Source organism: Capra hircus, chromosome 2 (genome assembly GCF_001704415.2).
Source record: "Capra hircus breed San Clemente chromosome 2, ASM170441v1, whole genome shotgun sequence".
Lineage (NCBI taxonomy): Eukaryota > Metazoa > Chordata > Mammalia > Artiodactyla > Bovidae > Capra > Capra hircus.
In genome coordinates, this window is record NC_030809.1 from 130,616,693 (window position 1) to 130,632,170 (window position 15,478).

The following is a 15,478-nucleotide window of genomic DNA, read 5'->3' on the forward strand; positions in this document are numbered from 1 at the left end:
CTGGGAAATTGTGTTTAATGAACAGATAGAACCCAAACTCACCTTTATGAGAGAGTTTGAATAAAAGAGTTTCAAAAGTGTAAAAATGATATCCATTTACCTTTTATTTCCTATTAATGAGGTTCCCCTATTTTGAAGATGTTTTGCCTTTTAAGAGCGTCTCTGAGCCCTTGTAACTGGCCCTTTCGGTTGTTCCTGCAGGATCCTGCACAGTGATAGGCAGACTTCAATTGAGCAAGTCACAGTGACCTTTCCAGGACTGCAGGATCAAAGGTGTCCCAGTTATCACTCAGATGCTTTGTATTTCAAATGATTCCTTTTAAATATGTATTTTCAAAGTGATACTTCTTGGGGAAAAAAATCCAGTAAACTAAAAGAAAAAAATTAAAGAAACTCCTAATTTTACTTCTTAGAGATTACCCTTAGTAACATTTTGATATTATTTTCAAATCTTTTTCTAAAGTATATTTTGTATAAAGGACAAAATTTACAAATGTAAACTCTTACATACAGGATTGTGTCTTGCTTTTTCTCTACTTAATCCTTTTTTTTTTTCCATGAACATTTATCCATATTCTGTTAATTTTAAGTTCTGTTAAGTTCAGTTTTCCATCCTGTGGGTATAAGGTTCTTTTTTTCTCTTATGTTCAGATACATAATTCAGCTGCTTCTGTTGCTGATCACTGACTTTTTCTCAGTTCTCATCATTATGATAAACATCCATACACTTAAATCCTTGCCTTCTAGAAAGGCTTTTCTTCTACTCTCAGTTATTGAGAGTGCCTATTAATATTTATCTTTATCAGCATTGAATAATTTCATTTTCAAAAGTATTAGTATGGTATGTTTATTGCAGTGTCTTATTTAATGGGCTAGGTAATAAATCCTTTTCTGAAAGAAACTGATAGCACTTGGTAGCTCTGAATTCAACAGAGTCCTAACAGCATAAAAAGCAAGACAAATTAGATTACATATGCTGGGATGTGCTTAGTATATAAAATTTTGTTTTAAACTGCAGTGTAGTTAGGGGGTATAAGGAAAAGTCATTGGTGATAGCTACATGTCTATGGAAGAATGTATTTTAAACTGTGAGATCTATATTTTGATCTAGATTGTAAACTCATAAAAGACATGTTTGAGAAAGAAGCAACTATAAATTTTTGTTTAGAATGCCATGTCTTATATATATATTATACACTCTTTAAGCCTCTTAACTTTCTCAGTGACTAATAATGCCAGAAGAGCCAAGTAAGTCTTTTATTGAATAAGCCAGTCGTTTATTGAATAAGCATTTATCAAGCACCCATTATAAATATAGCATTATTTTACACAACTAACACATGTGCTGATGTTCTAACCCAGTGTTATATAACTAATACTTGGAGTTGTCTTTTTATCTCTCAGTATAATTCTTATTTTTCCACAGTCTAATTTCTTGTGTTTCTAGTATTTAGTATTTCCTGTATTTCTAGATTTTAGACTCATAGTCCTATAATAATTGTATTTGCTCAAGTCAGTCCTTTTCTGAACAAATTTGAAAAAAAAATGAATGTGTGTCTGTGTATATAAAGCATTCACATAGGTTTAAAAATAAAAAACCTTTTAAAAATCAAAAAGCATTTTAATAGAATTGTAATTCCTTTTATAATCATATATATTCTGTATAGATTGCTTCTGAAGTATAAAGTGGTACTTTACAGAGAAGAATCTAAAACTTTAAATAACTCAACTTTCATTATCAACCTTTTAAAAATTATTTGTTTTATGCTTTGAAAAGATAAGAAAAGAGAAAGAAAAGGTAAGATTTTTCTGTGTTAACTTCTTGGCAAAGAAACAAAGGTTGTGTTTATAATCATTAAAATGGTAAATAATTGGATAAGCGAGACAATTTTCAAATGATAAGGGTTGACTTGCTGTGGCTCCCACTGTAACTGGGTTTGTGCTCGTGTTGACCAGGTCTCATGCTTTCCTTTTTCTCCCCTCTTCTAACGCAGTACCTGTTCTGTTACCTTGAAGGTCTTTGCAGACACCATGGTTCTCGGGCTCCCACTTGACGCTAATTGCCCTTGTGGGGGCCCCTGTCTGAGAAACTGCATAATGTCAGAAAGCTAATCGGAATTGCATGAACATTTATTAGAGAAGAAGATAATATGATGGTTGCATCAGCATACATTTGAAAATGAGTGGAACATGTATGTACAACGCATTTATTCAGTGGTTTCAAAGACCGCTGGCAGGAACTCCACATTTTCATAGGTTAGAACTGTTGCCCTGGAGGAGGCAAGTGGCTGGTGGCGCCATGCCCACTTCCGTGACTCCTGGATGGAGGAAAGTGGATGGGGAACCTCTGAGTGGGCTTGTCTTTCATGACCTGTTGCTTATATTACAGGTTGAAAAGTATTGAGAACGAATTTCCCCTAATTTAAAAGTTATGCACGTTGTAACTTTTAGCACTCTTGGTTCAGTCATCTGAGTACCACCATTATTTGTAATATTATATCAGTGGGGAAAAGGTTTCTAAGCTTCAGCTATGGAAGTTCAATGAATATTGGAAACCCAGCCTATTCAGGAGCTTGGTTATTCTAAACAGTTTCATTGATGCAACTGACTATTGATCTTCGTTTAGAGAGAGATGACTGTGCACTGATTCTAATTTTTACAAACCTCTGTGACCCCCTTAAATCCTTATATTGTTTTTCTTCTTGACAAATAAATACAGAGTGTCACTAACAGCATGTCTAGTAAATTTCACTTCCAATTTTGAACACTTATTGGATTTTTTTGGTTTGGATAAATTAACAAGATATAAAAAATTCTTTTTAACATTTTTTTTCCATGCTATACTACCAACTGTTGCTTGTACCTCACACTGGGCTTGTTTTAAGACAGGAGGTTTATTTGAGAGAGAGAAGGAAATGAGGTTCTGGGCCTTGCTTCAAATTTATTCTGTAACCTCTTGACATAATATTTAACCAAAAGCCTTAAAGAAATGAATAGAAATCTGCTTCTATGATGGCTGATAAGGTCTGAGAATCTAAATTACAATTTTTAAAATTGATATTTAAGTGTATCTTTCACAAAGTAGAAGTGAAAATCCACTTGGCTTTAATCACTAAAACCTTATTTAGGGTTAAAGTCTATTCTGTTTCCCCTCTTCTTGAGATGAAAATAATTTGTTCTTTTCACCATCTTAGCAAGTGAAGGAAAATATGTTAGAGATAATTTCACCTCCTTTCTTTCACGTTTGCTATGTTACAAATATAATTAAAATGTTTTTAAGGGGGCTGTATTTTATTTTTTTACTTTACAATATTGTATTGGTTTTGCCATACATCAACATGAATCTGCCACGGGTATACACATATTCCCCATCCTGAAGCCCCCTCCCACCTCCCTCCCCATACCATCCCTCTGGGTCATCCCAGTGCACCAGCCCCAAGCATCCTGTATCCTACATCAAACCTGGACTGATGATTTGTTTCACATATGATATTATATATGTTTCAATGCCATTCTCCCAAATCATCCCACCCTCTCGCTCTCCCACAGAGTCCAAAAGACTGTTCTATACATCTGTGTCTCTTTTGCTGTCTCGCATACAGGTTTATTGTTACCATCTTTCCAAATTCCACATATATGTGCTAGTATACTGTATTGGTGTTTTTCTTTCTGGCTTCACTCTGTATAATCGGCTCCAGTTTCATCCACCTCGTTAGAACAGATTCAAATGTATTCTTTTTAATGGCTGAGTAATACTCCACTGTGTATATGTACCACAGCTTTCTTATCCATTCATCTGCTGATGGACATCTAGGTTGCTTCCATGTCCTGGCTATTATAAACAGTGCTGCGATGAACATTGGGGTACACGTGTCTCTTTCAATTCTGGTTTCCTTGGTATATATGCCTAGCAGTGGGATTGCTGGGTCATGATGTTTTTGAACTGTGGTGTTGGAGAAGACTCTTGAGAGTCCCTTGGACTGCAAGGAGATCCAACCAGTCCATTCTGAAGGAGATCAGCCCTGGGATTTCTTTGGAAGGAATGATGCTAAAGCTGAAACTCCAGTACTTTGGCCACCTCATGCGAAGAGTTGACTCATTGGAAAAGACTCTGATGCTGGGAGGGATTGGGGGCAGGAGGAGAAGGGGACGACCGAGGATGAGATGGCTGGATGGCATCACGGACTCGATGGACGTGGGTCTGAGTGAACTCCGGGAGTTGGTGATGCACAGGGAGGCCTGGCGTGCTGCGTTTCATGGTGTCGCAGAGTCAGACACAACTGAGCGACTGAACTGAACTGAACTGAAGGCAGTTCTATGTGCAGTTTTTTAAGGAATCTCCACACTGTTCTCCATAGTGGCTGTACTAGTTTGCATTCCCACCAACAGTGTAGGAGGGTTCCCTTTTCTCCACACCCTCTCTAGCATTTATTGCGTGTAGACTTTTGGATCGCAGCCATTCTGACTGGTGTGAAATGGTATCTCATTGTGGTTTTGATTTGAATTTCTCTGATAATGAGTGATGTTGAGCATCTTTTCATGTGTTTGTTAGCCATCTGTATGTCTTCTTTGGAGAAATGTCTATTTTGTTCTTTGGCCCATATTTTGATTGGGTCATTTATTTTTCTGGAATTGAGCTGCAGAAGTTGCTTGTATATTTTTCAGATTAGTTGTCAGTTGCTTCATTTGCTATTATTTTCTCCCATTCTGAAGGCTGTCTTTTCGCCTTGCTTATAGTTTCCTTTGTTGTGCAGAAGCTTTTAATTTTAATTAGGTCCCATTTGTTTATTTTTGATTTTATTTCCAGTATTCTGGGAGGTGGGTCATAGAGGATCCTGCTGTGATTTATGTCAGAGAGTGTTTTGCCTATGTTCTCCTCTAGGAGTTTTATAGTTTCTGGTCTTACGTTTAGATCTTTAATCCATTTTGAGTTTATTTTTGTGTATGGTGTTAGAAAGTGTTCTAGTTTCATTCTTTTACAAGTGGTTGACCAGTTTTCCCAGCACCACTTGTTAAAGAGATTGTCTTTTCTCCATTGTATATTCTTGCCTCCTTTGTCAAAGATAAGGTGTCCATAGTTGCGTGGATTTGTCTCTGGGCTTTCTATTTTGTTCCATTGATCTATATTTCCGTCTTTGTGCCAGTACCATACTGTCTTGATGACTGTGCTTTGTAGTAGAGCCTGAATTCAGGCAGGTTGATTCCTCCAGTTCCATTCTTCTTTCTCAAGATTGTTTTGGCTATTTGAGGTTTTTTGTATTTCCATACAAATTGTGAAATTATTTCTTCTAGCTCTGTGAAAAATACCGTGGGTAGCTTGTTAGGGATTGCATTGAATCTATAGATTGCTTTTGGTAGTATACTCATTTTCACTATATTGATTCTTCCAATCCACGAACATGGTATATTTCTCCATGTATTTGTGTCACCTTTGATTTCTTTCATCAGTGTTTTATAGTTTTCTATATATAGGTCTTTAGTTTCTTTAGGTAGATATATTCCTAAGTATTTCATTCTTTTCATTGCAATGGTGAATGGAATTGTTTCCTTAATTTCTCTATTTTCTCATTATTAGTGTATAGGAATGCAAGGGATTTCTGTTTGTTGATTTTATATCCTGCAACTTTACTATATTCATTGATTAGCTCTAGTAATTTTCTGGTGGAGTCTTTAGGGTTTTCTATGTAGAGGCAATGGCACCCCACTCCAGTACTCTTGCCTGGAAAATCCCATGGATGGAGGAGCCTGGTAGGCTGCAGTCCATGGGGTTGCTAAGAGTCGGACATGACTGAGTGACTTCACTTTCACTTTTCACTTTCATGCATTGGAGAAGGAAATGGCAACCCACTCCAGTGTTCTTGCATGGAGAATCCCAGGGACAGGGGAGCCTGGTGGGCTGCCATCTATGGGGTCGCACAGACTGAAGTGACTTAGCAGCAGCATGTAGAGGATCATGTCATCTGCAAACAGTGAGAGTTTTACTTCTTCTTTTCCAATTTGGATTCCTTTTATTTCTTCTTCTGCTCTGATTGCTGTGGCCAAAAGTTCCAGAACTATGTTAAATAGTAGCGGTGAAAGTGGGCACCCTTGCCTTGTTCCTGACTTTAGGGGAAATGCTTTCAATTTTTCACCATTGAGGATAATGTTTGCTGTGGTTTGTCATATATAGCTTTTATTATGTTGAGGTATGTTCCTTCTATTCCTGCTTTCTGGAGAGTTTTTATCATAAATGGATGTTGAATTTTGTCAAAGGCTTTCTCTGCATCTGTTGAGATGGCTTTTATTTTTCAATTTGTTAATGTGGTGTATTACCTTGATTGATTTGCAGATATTGAAGAATCCTTGCATCCCTGGGATAAAGCCCACTTGGTCATGGTGTATGATCTTTTTAATGTGTTGTTAGATTCTGATTGCTAGAAGTTTGTTAAGGATTTTTGCATCTATGTTCATCGGTGATATTGGCCTGTAGTTTTCTTTTTTTGTGGCATCTTTGTCAGGTTTTGGTATTAGGGTGATGGTGGCCTCATAGAATGAGTTTGGAAGTTTACCTTCCTCTGCAATTTTCTGGAAGAGTTTGAGTAGGATAGATGTTAGCTCTTCTCTAAATTTTAGGTAGAATTCAGCTGTGAAGCTGTCTGGACCTGGGCTTTTCTTTGCTGAAGATTTCTGACTACAGTTTCAATTTCCATGCTTGTGATGGGTCTGTTAAGATTTTCTATTTCTTCCTGGTTCAGTTTTGGAAAGCTGTACTTTTCTAAGAATTTGTCCATTTCTTCCACATTGTCCATTTTATTGGCATATAATTGCTGATAGTAGTCTCTTATGATCCTTTGTATTTCTGTGTTGTCTCTTGTGATCTCTCCATTTTCATTTCTAATTTTATTGATTTGATTTTTCTCCCTTTGTTTCTTGGTGAGTCTGGCTAATGGTTTGTCAATTTTATTTATCCTTTCAAAGAACCAGCTTTTGGCTTTGCTGATTTTTGCTATGGTCTCTTTTGTTTCTTTAGCATTTATTCCTGTCCTGATTTTTAAGATTTCTTTCCTTCTACTAACCCTGGGGTTCTTCATTTCTTCCTTTTCTAGTTGCTTTAGGTGTAGAGTTAGGTTATTTATTTGACTTTTTTCTTGTTTCTTAAGGTATGCCTGTATTGCTGTCAACTTTCCCCTTAGCACTGCTTTTATAGTGTCCCACAGGTTTGGGGTTGTTGTGTTTTCATTTTCATTCATTTCTATGCATATTTTGATTTCTTTTTTGATTTCTTCTGTGATTTGTTGGTTATTCAGCAGCATGTTGTTCAGCCTCCATATGTTGGACTTTTAAATAATTTTTATCCTGTAATTGAGATCTAATCTTACTGCATTGTGGTCCAAAAAGATGCTTGGAATGATTTCAATTTTTTGAATTTAACAAGGCTAGATTTATGGCCCAGGATGTGATCTATCCTGGAGAAGGTTCCGTGTGCACTTGAGAAAAAGCTGAAATTCATTGTTTTGGGGTGAAATGTCCTATAGATATCAATTAGGTCAAACTGGTCTGTTGTATCATTTAAAGCTTGTGTTTCCTTGTTAATTTTCTGTTTAGTTGATCTATCCATAGGTGTGAGCGGGGTATCAAAGTCTCCCACTATTATTGTGTTATTGTTGATTTCCCCTTTCATACTTGTTAGCATTTGTCTTCCATATTGCAGTGCTCCTATGTTGGGTGCATATATATTTATAATTGTTATATCTTCTTCTTGGATTGATCCTTTGATCATTATGTAGTGTCCTTCTTTCTCTCTTTTCACAGCCTTTGTTTTAAAGTCTATTTTATCTGATATGAGTATTGCTACCTCTGCTTTCTTTTGGCCTCTATTTGTGTAGAATATCTTTTTCCAGCCCTTCACTTTCAGTCTGTGTGTGTCCCTTGTTTTGAGGTGGGTCTCTTGTAGACAACATATATAGGGGTCTTGTTTTTGTATCCATTCAGTCAGTCTTTGTCTTTTGGTTGGGGCGTTCAACCCATTTACGTTTAAGGTAATTATTGATAAGTATGATCCCATTGTCATTTACTTTATTGTTTTGGGTTCGAGATTATACACCCTTTTTGTGTTTCCTGTCTAGAGAATATCCTTCAGCATTTGTTGGAGAGCTGGTTTGGCAGTGCTGAATTCTCTCAGCTTTTGCTTGTCTGTAAAGCTTTTAATTTCTCCTTCATATTTGAATGAGATCCTTGCTGGGTACAGTAATATGGGCTGTAGGTTATTTTCTTTCATCACTTTAAGTATGTCTTGCCATTCCCTCCTGGCCTGAAGAGTTTCTATTGAAAGATCAGCTGTTATCCTTATGGGAATCCCCTTGTGTGTTATTTGTTGTTTTTCCCTTGCTTTCAATATTTGTTCTTTGTGTTTGATCTTTGTTAATTTGATTAATATGTGTCTTGGGGTGTTTCGCCTTGGGCTTATCCTGTTTGGGACTCTCTGGGTTTCTTGGCCTTGGGTGATTACTTCCTTCCCCATTTTATGGAAGTTTTCAGCTATTATATCCTCAAGTGTTCTCTCATGGTCTTTCTTTTTGTCTTCTTCTGGGACTCTTCTGATTCAAATCTTGGGGTGTTTAATATTGTCCTGGAGGTCTCTGAGATTGTCCTCATTTCTTTTAACTCGTTTTTCTTTTTTCCTCTCTGATTCACTTATTTCTACCATTCTATCTTCTACTTCACTAATCCTATCTTCTGCCTCCATTTTTCTACTATGTGTTGCCTCCAGAGTGTTTTTTATCTCATTTATTGCATTATTCATTATATATTGACTCCTTTTTATTTCTTCTAGGTCCTTGTTAAACCTCTCTTGCATCTTCTTAATCCTTGTCTCCAGGCTATTTATCTGTGATTCCTTTTGATTTCAAGATTTTGGATCATTTTCACTATCATTGTTCGGAATTCTTTATCAGGTAGATTCCCTGTCTCTTCCTCTTTTGTTTGGTTTGGTGGGCATTTCTCCTGTTCCTTTACCTGCTGGGTATTCCTCTGTCTCTTCATCTTGTTTATATTGCTGAGTTTGGGGTGGCCTTTCTGTATTCTGGCAGTTTGTGGAGTTCTCTTTATTATGGAATTTCCTGGCTGTGGGTGGGGTTGTACAGATGGCTTCTCAAGGTTTCTTGGTTAGGGAAGCTTGTGTCGGTGTTCTGGTGGGTGGAGCTGGATTTCTTCTCTCTGGAGTGCAATGAAGTGTCCAGTAATGAGTTATGAGATGTCAGTGGTTTTGGAGTAACTTTGGGCAGCCTGTATATTGAAGTTCGGGGCTGTGTTCCTGTGTTGCTGGAGAATTTGCATGGTATGTCTTGCTCTGGAACTTGTTGGCCCTTGGGTGGTGCTTGGTTTCAGTGTAGGTATGGAGGCATTTGATGAGCTCCTGTTGATTAATGTTTCCTGGAGTCAGGAGTTCTCTGGTGTTCTCAGGATTTGGACTTAAGCCTCCTGCTTCTCGTTTTCAGTCTTATTTTTACAGTAGTCTTAAGACTTCTTCTATGCCACATCATTGATAAAACATCTAGGTTAAAGATGAAAAGTTTCTCCACAGTGAGGGACACCCAGAGGGATTCACCGAGTTATATGGAGAAGAGAAGAGGGAGGAGGGAGTTAGAGGTGACCCGAATGAGATGAGGTGGAATCAAAAGACGAGAGAGAAGCTAGCCAGTAATCACTCTCTTATGTGCACTCCATAGACCGGACTGCTCAGAGATGTTCACGGAGTTATACAGAGAAGAGAAGAGGGAGGAAGGAGACAGAGGTGGCCAGGAGGATAAAAGGGGGGAATGAAAAGGAGAGAAACAGATCCAGCCAGTAATCAGTTCCCTACATGTTCTCCACAGTCTGGAACACACAAAGAGATTCACAGAGTTGGGTAGAGAAGAGAAGGGGGAGGGAGGAGACAGAGGCGACCTGGTGGAGAAAAAGGAGAGTCCAAAGGAGGAGAGAGCAGTCAAGCCAGTAATCTCGCTCCCAAGTAAAAATGGGTACTGAAGATGGGGTTCTTAAAGGTATTGATAACAAATACCAAAAAGCAAAGATTAAAAATCTAGAGTAGAGGTTGGATTTTCAAAAATACAATATTAAAGAAAAGAAGGAAAAAGAAGTCACAAAAATTATTAAATATATATAGATGAAGTTTGCTTTTAAAAAATAGGATCTTTTTTTTTGCAAAGTAATAGTAGGTTATAAAAATGAAAATTAAAGGAGTAATAGAAGACTTAACAATTAAAAAAAAAAGAATGATTGTAAAAATAGTAAAAATATGTCTAGGACTTTCTCTGGTGTTGTGGGCAGTGTGGGGTCAGTTCATTTTCGGATAGTTCCTTGGTCTGGCTTATATTTCTCAAGATCTATAGGCCCCTTCCTATGTAGTCAGTACTAACTACAGGGTTTTAATCTATTGAACCTTTCACTTCCAAGGCGGTTCCCTCTATTTTAGCTTCTTCTGTTTGCTGGTCTCTTCAGTGTCTGATTTCCGCCCTGACACAAGGGGAGCGGTGGTGGACACTTTTTTAGGCTCACTTGTTCAGTCACGCTGTGGGGAGGGATGGACTGTTTAAACAAATAACACTGGCATGTGCTCGCAGTGCCTCAGCCACACTTGCCTGTCCCCGCTCACGGTGCGTGTGCCCTCCCTGCCCACACTGCTCAGGCTCTAGGTTGCTCCACCGGGAACCGTCCGAGGCCGGCCCTGGGCTGCATGCACCTCCCAGGTCTAAGCTGCTCAGGCTCAGGCACTCGGGTAGTCCTCAGAGGCGCAGACTCGGTTGGGCCTGCGTTCTGTGCCCTTCCCAGGTCCGAGCAGCTCAGGTGCTGAGGTGTTTGGTGAGCACACTCGCTGCAACTTACGGCCTTCCCCGTCCCTGCCGCTCGGGTTTCTGGGCATACACCCGGCGCACCTCCTCAGGCAGATCTGACCGTCCAGAACCCTGAGAAGTCTTAGTTAGCAAAGAAGCCTGCTTGCAGTTTGGTAGATAATGTCTCTCTGGGGCTGCAATTGCCCCCTTCGGGCTCTGGCTGCCTGTCACCGGAGGGGGATGCAGCCAGCTAGTTCTGTTCAGTCCTTTGTTCTGTGCGCGGGCCTGGCGGTGTCTTAGGTTAGGGCTTTTCAAGTGGTAGCTATCCCACAGTCTGGTTTGCTAGCCCAAGTTAGTTGGCTCATATTGCCCTCGGGGCATTCAGGCCCGGTCCATACTCTGAGCAATGCAGCCCGCGCCTCCCTGCCCAGCCCCTGCTTGCTGGTGGCGGGTGCAGGCGTCTGCACTGCTTCTCTGCTGTGAGTTACCATTGGGCTCATAATCTGCGGGTTTTAATTATTTATTTACTTTTCCTCCCTGTTATGTTGCCCTCTGTGCTTCCAAGGCTCGCCACAGACTCGTCAGGAGAGTGTTTCCTGGTGTTTGGAAACTTCTCTCTTTTTAAGACTCCCTTCCTGGGACGCATCTTCATCCCTACCTCTTCTGTCTCTCCTTTTGTCTTTTATATTATTTCCTACCTCCTTTCGAAGACAATGGGCTGCTTTTCTGGGTGCCTGATGTCCTCTGCCGGCATTGAGAAGTTGTTTTGTGGAATTTACTCAGCATTTAAGTGTTCTTTCGATGAATTTGTGGGGGAGCAAGTGGTCTCCCTGTCTTATTCCTCCGCCATCTTAGGACCGCCCCCAGGGGGCTGTATTTTAAATGGATAGTTATTTCTTGCCTGGTTTACTTAATTATTGTAGTTCATAATCCAATAGTATGTCCTCTAATGAGCCTATGCACCTCCTCCCCACTCCCCAGCTAGGCTGTGGTCATCGAAATGGTTATGGATGTAAATTCATGAGCAATGATGGATAAAATATTAGCTGGGTTCCAGGGTTCAAGGGTGATGCCAGAGATTACCATGAGAACACTCGGGAAGAATGCTTTTGGAGTAATGGCAAAATAAGATCCAGAGTTGTAATGAAATATCATGCCCACCACCACCAAATTTTCCTATGTTGCTTTTGAGTTAGAAAATTTGCTTTTTCATACATTATTTCATTTAAGCCCCAGAATCCCTCTGAGAGTTAGTTGACTTGGGTTTGTGTTTTCAGTCTCCATTTTACACTGAGGAAAGGCAGGCTGAAAGAGGCACTGCTATGTCAAAGCCAGGAGAGCCACTGGGACATCTCTCTGCACTTCTAAAATAAATGTCTGCCACGTTAAGCCTTAGAAAAAACCTTTAGAATCTTGCCATCAGGTGTTTGTAAAAGATAACCAATGTTTATTGAGAGCTCAAGAGTAAAGGGCGATATACTGAGTCCTGGATTCTTCCCTCAAGGTGTTTAAAATCTAGTTGGGGCACACAGGAAATATCTATTAAAAGAGCAGTAAAATCGCCCCTAAATCATGCAACAGCTCAGGTGTGAGAGCAACCTCCAGAAGTTGAGGAAGGAGTCAGGAAAATACTACCAGTTTATTTGATTTGTAAAAGATTGCATTAGATTCATAAAGTTCCATCTATCATGGTTCCATCACAGGATATTAGTATTTGCAATTAGTGTTAAGTGCAGTTGTTGTTGTTTAGTCGCTTAGTCGTGTCTGACTCTTTGTGACCCCATAAACTGTAGCCCGCCAGACTCCTCTGTCCATGGGATTTCCCAGGTGAGAATACCGGAATGGGGGGATCTTCATGACTCAGGGGCCAAACCCACATCTCCTGCATTGCCTGGCAGGTTTTTACTATTGAGCCACAGTACAATAAAAGATCAAATGTTAGGAAATCCTTAGTAGAGGTTACAGTAGCAGAATGCTGACGATCTGTTTTCCATACTGAAGCTCTGATGATCGTTGCAAAATACAGATGTTATCATTCTGCCCTCCTCTTCTCTTTGGTGGCCCTCCATTATGCTCAAAATAAATAGCATGCACACGTTCTTACAGATCGGGCGCCATGCTAAGAGTTCAACAGGCATCATCTTTTTTCCATCCTCACAGCTACTCTAATGGAAGAACATCCATGTATTCCACATATTGTAGATAAGAAAGAATAAGACTTTGAGAAGCTGAAAGCCTTCCCAAGGCTACAGAGCTGGGCGGTGGTGGAGTGAGGCTCTCAGTCTCTGCCCATCTCACTTCCCACTCAGGAACGCCTTGGCATCACGCTCAGCACCTCCCTTGCGCCTCCTTTGCGGGTGTCTCCTACTCATCCTTTAAGACTCCCACTCTGTTAAGACCCCACCCCAGAGACTCCTGTGTTACCCGTACCTGCACCTGCCTTTGGCTCACCACGGGATTCGATAGCAGGACAGCAGGCTCTTCACTGTCTGAATTGTTGCTCACCAAGCTTGCATCCCATCTAATAGTTGATGCTAGATTTGTGGGGTTAAAAAAAGAATGTCTTCATTGCTGTTGTTTACTCACTAAGTTGTGTCCAATTCCTTTGCGATCCCGTGGGGTGTAGCCTACCAGGCTCCTCCCTGTCCTTAGGCTTTCCCGAGAATACTGGAGTGGGTTGCCATTTCCTTCTCCAGGGGTCTTGCCAACCCAGGGAGCAAACCCGCGTCTTCTGCATTGGCAGGCGGATTCTTTACCACTGAGCCACCAGGGAAGCCTTTTATCTTCATTCTCAGTCCCTAATGTAGTATTTTGTATTCTATCCATTCGTTCCATAGCTTACTACTTGAGGCTCCTATAAGCTATTACTGTCTGCTCACCTCATTTGCCCATCAGCCCCAGGGTTAACCTTGTAAGGATGTCTTGCTGTCTTTTCTTTCCCCCATCCCAGAGTAGTTTTCTCATCCTCTTTGCCTAAAGCCTAACCCTGCACATCTGTTAAGGGTCAGGTTAAGTCCCTCATGCTCTTGACAGCTCCCATCTGGGATCTGCACTCTCTTTTCTGAACTCTGGAAGCACCCCTATTGTCAGTAACATTTTTTGATGATTATGCAGTGTTCTGTGGCTTCTGTTATTCTTCTAACTTGTCATTTAAACCTTCCTTGTGTTTTGGGCTCACCTTTGAACTATGAAGTCTTTGAGACCCAAGACCAGGTCTTTGGCTCCCTGTCTAGTAGCTGCCCAGCATGTCAAGAGGCAGTAACTGCTAAGAGAAGAGACTTCTCGATTTGAATCCCGGCTCTGCCACTTATTCCCTTGGGGTAATTATTTACCTTCTTTGTTTCTCATTTCCTCGTCTGAAACGTGCGGGAAGTAATCATATTGCCCCAGAGATCTGTTGTGAGGAATAATGAGTTAGTCCATTTTAAGCCCACAGCAAGTGTTGTGTTTTATTTAGTAATAATAGTGAGAATAATATACCCCACTAAGCTCCTATTAAAATACAAAAATGTTGTCTAAAGTGGGCAGCCGCAGGCTATGAATTAACCACCATATGGATCAGTTTGTCCCCTAGCAGACGCATTTTGCTACAAGCTTGGGAAAGGTCCACCATGAATGACAAACGGCAGGTTCTGGGTTCTGGGAAGGGTTGTGGGGAGTCTGTGGGTAGCACTGAGCACCCGCAGGGCTCCAGTTGGACCCTAGAGAATCAGACAGGATTGACAAGACTAGAACTGCTTTGGATCTTTCACAATTTCTTGCAGCCATAAAGGAGTCATGTCAAAATGCTCCCAGAGGAAAAGGCAGATTCCACAACAGTCATTCACCTTTGCATACCTTAGTGCCCTTGCAGCATGTGGAACTGTTATAAAACCAACCTTATATTTCTGTGTCATGACGTTTTGGCTTAGTGTGTAGCAGATGCTAAAGCAGTCCTTATTGAAAAAGGTCTGTTGGAATTGACATTGAGTGCTGTGCCTTTAAGGAAAACTCTATTCTGGAAAACACTGGGGGGTGAATTGAATGGTTCACAGTGTAGTGTGTGAATACCAGGATGCTGCTGCTGCTGCTAAGTCGCTTCAGTCGTGTCCGACTCTGTGCGACCCCATAGACAGCAGCCCACCAGGTTCCCCCGTCCCTGGGATTCTCCAGGCAAGAACACTGGAGTGGGTTGCCATTTCCTTCTCCAATGCATGGAAGTGAAAAGTGAAAGTGAAGTCGCTCAGTCGTGTGCGACTCTTCGAGACCCCATGGACTGCAGCCCACCAGGCTCCTCCATCCATGGGATTTTCCAGGCAAGAGTACTGGAGTGGGGTGCCCGATGCTAAGGCTCATTCACAGCGGTTTCTCCATGTCTGTGTTGGGAATAAATTGCAGCCATAGGTAAAGTTCTGCTCTATGATCTGAGTTGCTCAGAAGCCTAGTGAGTGGTCCATAAGAGCTAACAGGGTAGCTCTTTCCCCATCTGCAGCTTCAGTTCTGGTCTTTGGGCAGCATCACGTTAAGAGAGCAATGTTGCCAGGAGGGAATGTCTCCCTTCTGGGTGAGCCAAGGGTTGGCTCTCCATCACCGATGGTTATGTCACTGCTACAGTAAAGCACACATCATCGTGTGTTGGTAGAGCTGACCTTTGGCATTTGTTGTTCCAAGTAATATATTCAGGTTTA